Source organism: Oxyura jamaicensis, chromosome 2 (assembly GCF_011077185.1).
Source record: "Oxyura jamaicensis isolate SHBP4307 breed ruddy duck chromosome 2, BPBGC_Ojam_1.0, whole genome shotgun sequence".
NCBI classification, from domain to species: domain Eukaryota; kingdom Metazoa; phylum Chordata; class Aves; order Anseriformes; family Anatidae; genus Oxyura; species Oxyura jamaicensis.
This window is the reverse complement of record NC_048894.1, coordinates 138,807,155-138,811,937: the sequence shown is the minus strand read 5'-3', so window position 1 is coordinate 138,811,937 and position 4,783 is coordinate 138,807,155. Positions and strand designations below refer to the sequence as shown.

The 4,783-nt window shown below is 36.0% G+C and overlaps 1 long non-coding RNA gene across 1 annotated transcript in view; it reads left to right on the top strand.

Moving 5' to 3' along the window:
• LOC118161072 overlaps positions 1-260 on the top strand; it is a 1,006-nt gene extending 746 nt beyond the window's left edge. The window contains exon 3 of the long non-coding RNA XR_004747835.1: positions 127-260. This is a non-coding gene — a long non-coding RNA (uncharacterized LOC118161072). The remainder of the gene's footprint in view (positions 1-126) is intronic.
• Positions 261-4,783: the final 4,523 nt, after the last annotated feature.

The following is a 4,783-nucleotide window of genomic DNA, read 5'->3' as shown; positions in this document are numbered from 1 at the left end:
AAAAAAAAAAAAAAAAAAAAAAAAAAAAAGGAAAAAAAAAAAAAGACTTTATAAGACTTTATCCTTTTTTTTTTTTGTGCTGGAGAAGATCCTGATGGGTTGTGAACATTTACTTTTCCTCTGCAGGGTTTTTGCTGGAGCTGCCTCTGGAGTACAACACTGACAGCCTTACAGCTTTTTTTCTGTGCTTCTGCAAGAAAACAGCAAAGTTAATTGAGAAAATAGGGCAAATTGGCAAATACAGAGCTGATGATATTCCATTTAGCTTCACTGTTTTTCTTTTGCCTGGACTACACCAGAACATGCCTCACATATGAACTGCCATGAAATCACATTCAAACACAAAGCTCAATAGTCAAACCCCACCCAACTGGGGGAAAGTTCCTTTCTCTCTCTCTTTTCCACACCCATCCACCTACTGCTGTGCTGAGAGGTGCTAACCAAAGAAAGCGTGGTTTCGGCAGTTTATGGAACTTGTTCTCTCATAATCTTACTTGTAAATCAAATTTCAAAAATCCAGGATGCAGTGAAGTAAATACATAAAAGAGGGTTGCGTTCAGGTGTTGGCAGTGGTGTTTAACTCAGTCTGTTTTCAATGTTTCCTCCCTCCCTGCCTGGGGAAAAGCAGACTATCTGTATCTTCTACTGGGAAACATTTGCTTGTTTACTTAGAAGCAGCAGGGTTGGATGTCTTGATTTGAGAATAAAAGAAAAAAAAAAAAAACTGAAAGAAGGTTAAAATAAGAATTAACGTCAACCAGTGAGATCAGAGTAAGAAGCCACAGATTTGAAACTTTAATGAGAAAAACAGGGTCCAAAACAATCTCTGAAGAAAACCTTGCTTGTGTTGGGGGAAGCATCAAAAAAATAGATTGCTGGGATTGTCTCCAGGATGTATTTTATGGACATTTACTATCTTCCTGGTAGTATAAACCACGAATCCCAGAATGACCCTCCATTTCCTTCTTCTTTTCTTCAGTAAGAGTGTCATGTGTGATGGATATTCCCCAGCTCTGGGATGGTATGATCTAGTGTTGTTGTCAGCAACACCAGTCACCAGTCCTGGACAAAGCCTTTCCCCTTTCACATCTGGGACATATTAGGTTTTTGAAAATCTAAATCCCACTGGAGTCAGTGAACATGAAGTCTTCCCCTTCTGGCTTCACAGATTCAAATTCGTACGGAAGATAGGTTATATGTAATCAGAGGGAGATCTAATATTATGTATTTAAAATCTTGTAATTATGAACAGATTCCAATACGTTCTTCAGAATCTTCATAAGGCTTTTCTTGCAGTACATCAGTGGCTGCACTGCAGTACCCTGAGAGATTTAAGGCATGTAATATAACAAGAAGTGAGCAGGGGAGTAAGTGAATTTGCAAATAAATAAGGAACATAGTGCATACAGAGTTATAGATATTGAAACAATATGAATTCTGAGCAACATAAACCAAATTTTAGTAAATTTTAATATTGCTTTCCTCTGTTAGTACCCCTATTTGTATTATAACACAAAATGCTCAGGAATTTATTATAAGAGAAATGTAAGAACCTGAAGGGAGCAGCACAGAAAAATAGACCTGATACCACAGGGACACACAATCTGCAAATTCACATAAGGCATTTGCAAACATAGTTTAGCTTGAGCCAAAACTTGAATTAATCTCCAGACAGAATATGGTACAAAAAATATTTCACCAAAAATTTATTTTACAGACACATTTCCCTAGTATAAAATTGTTGTAAAATCACTGGAAATATGTGTCAGTAAGAATAATTTTGGAAGGCTAGCATAACAGGTAAGAAATATTAATAGCATATATTTTTCCAACAGAATGAGGGGATCTTACAAATAGAATTCACATTAAAAAAAAAAATAGAATGTCATGAAAAATAATGAGTAGTGGTATGTGTTACCTTTTGCAATGCTCTCTGAAGGGATATATAGGAAGCCCTATCACTTCAGTTTCTTAAGAATGGTTTAAGAGAAACACAAATACACTTAGGGAGGAGAAAATTGCAATTGGTACATGTGGAAAACTAAACATTTTTAGCAACTGATATTCTTCACCTCCAGTTCTTTTTTGTTTTATTAATATGAGAAACACAAAGAAGCAGAATTATGTATCACAGTGCAGTATTCCTGTGCTGTGCAGGAGAAAACTGAACCACTCAGAAACTAAGCTAAAAACCTGAACAGTACATACCCAATTTTCAGTCTGATTCTGTACAGTTGTGAGAAACTGAATAAGGACTTATCTATTGAAAGTCCTTGATTTCTGCAAACAATTGCAGTGTCACAGCTCCATTTAGTTTTTTCTGTAAAAAATAAATAAATAAATAAATAAATAAATAAATAAAAATAAAACAAAATAAAATAAAATGTTGAGATTTTGAACTGCTAATATTAACCTGTACTTTCCTGCCTTCTGCAACAATTACTTAATCAGTATTCTTATTGGGGAGAATGTATAACACCTCAATAACCTGAAAAACTATAGTTTTCAGCTGGTATAGCTCAATCATAGCCCTTTTACTGTAAGTAAAATTGTATTCTTGTCAGATACAGCTTTCTTTCAACAACTCAAGCTACTGATAAATATATATATATATTATAAGACACTTCATTGCAGAATATTTTTTTCTTTATTGTCATTGCTGTTGTTTTGTGGTTAAAAAATCAATTCTTCTTGTTAGACTGTAACTGGAATATGTATCTTTATTCACAAATCCAATATTTAATAATCTTTTGTACCAAGCAGATCATGTAATCACGTCTCACTTCATTCCCTTAAAAAATGTGTGATATCCCCAGCCCTGCCTCATATAGTTCAGCATCAAGCTTTGAGACTTAATTAGCTAGAGTCAGATGAGTGTTTTAAAATTCCCAGACAAAATATGTAGAGTCAAACTGAAATCATCCTTGGTTTTACAGGCCTCTTCAATTTTCCTAAATGTACAGAGAACATTTATTTGGTTTATATCTTTCTTATTATTTTCAGATTCTGGCAAGGTTTTTTGCTTCTGTTATTACAATATCTCAGGTTTAGGACTGGGAAAATAAAAAGGCCCTGTGCAGATATTTGGTGTAACTGTGGATGTACACAACATGCAACAGCAGCTGAGATACCACAAAACAAAGGTAGAGTCAAAGAAACACTTACCTAAATAAAGAGGCTCTGTCAGGGAAAGTCAGTGAAAACCTTTACCCGTCTTTCCTGGAAATAATAAGAAATGTATCAAAAGATTTCAACATTTTCAGGATTTCAAAATAACTGGAATTCAGAAGTCTTAAGAAAAAAGTCTTTGCTAAAGTGAGGTAAGTTCAGTCTTTGCAATGTAATTCAAATTGCACTTGTAATTCAGGTTCTGGAATTAACCCACTGAAGCAAAGCTTGAAAAGATTTAGATTTACTCAGGCTACCAACAATACAATAATGTCTTACAATTTCACAACTCCCTGTCTATTGGTGATAATGCCAAAATGCGGTAATCTGTCATTCTGAAGCTCAGAGTTGCTAATTGTTAAAGAATGAATCTGGACATCATTTCTGAGTTTCTCTGGCTGAACACTTATACAGACCCAAGCACTTTTTAATCAGGATAAGATAACAACTGAGCTCTTCATTGAGACACCTCTGGAATGATTTTTTCTATGCTGTGTAAGCCCCATTTTTTAGCTGTGAGGAAGCGTGTTCAGTACAGAATTCCTGTACTTTCCAGTCATTGACTGGGGTGAAAAGAGAGTCTCTCACAACGTCGTCATGTCTGAGGTCCAATTCAGGTCCCTGGAGCTACCACTTTATTTCCCAGGGATGAGAGGGATGAGTCCTTTGGGTCCTGAACACAGAGAGCTGGGGGGCAAAGGAGGGAGGGAGGGAGACAGAGAGGAAGGCAGGGAGGTAGGGAGGTATACAGGGAGGGAGGTAAGAAGAGTCCTGGTGAAGGACTTGGTCGAAGAAACATGCATGGCACAGCCGAGTGAGGCAGCCTTCCTTTTGCAGGTCTATTTGTGGCCTTTCCATACAAGCAGTTTAGGCAAACTCTGCTCTTGCACCTTTATCAAATTTGGTAACAGTTTAGTAAAGTAAATAAAGTTTAAAGATTTTGTGTGTGTGTGTGTGTTTTTTCTTTGTTTTTTATTCTGCCTCCCCCACCCCTCAATAACACTGCAAAAAAGTAACATTATTGTGATGGATCAATTACATATCCACCTAGAAGTGTTCTTGGTTATTTAGAAGTCCATTTGAATCTCCAGGGGCCACTGACACCAACCCTTTGTTGTCTTAACCTTGATGCCCAGTCTCAAGTCAAATTCAGCTAATGGGGTCCCTCCACTGTTTTCAGTGAGCTTTGGAACTGGCGCTCTCATAATAAGAGAAAGATACAGTAATGTACTGAAATTGGTGCTATGTAAACAGCTGAAATAATAGGAAATAATAGGAAAACATAATGAGTTCAAAATAACACACACATAATAATACTAATAATAATAAAAACTTTGTGCAGATGCTGTCCCCCACATAGAAAGAAAAGGAAGGAAGAAAGGAAGGAAGAAAGGAAGGAAGAAAGGAAGGAAGAAAGGAAGGAAGGAAGAAAGGAAGGAAGAAAAAGAAAGAAAGAAAGAAAGAAAGAAAGAAAGAAAGAAAGAAAGAAAGAAAGAAAGAAAGAAAGAAAGAAAGAAAGAAAGGAAGAAAGAAAGGAAGAAAGAAAGGAAGAAAGGAAGAAAGAAAGGAAGAAAGAAAGGAAGAAAGAAAGGAAGAAAGAAAGGAAGAAAGAAAG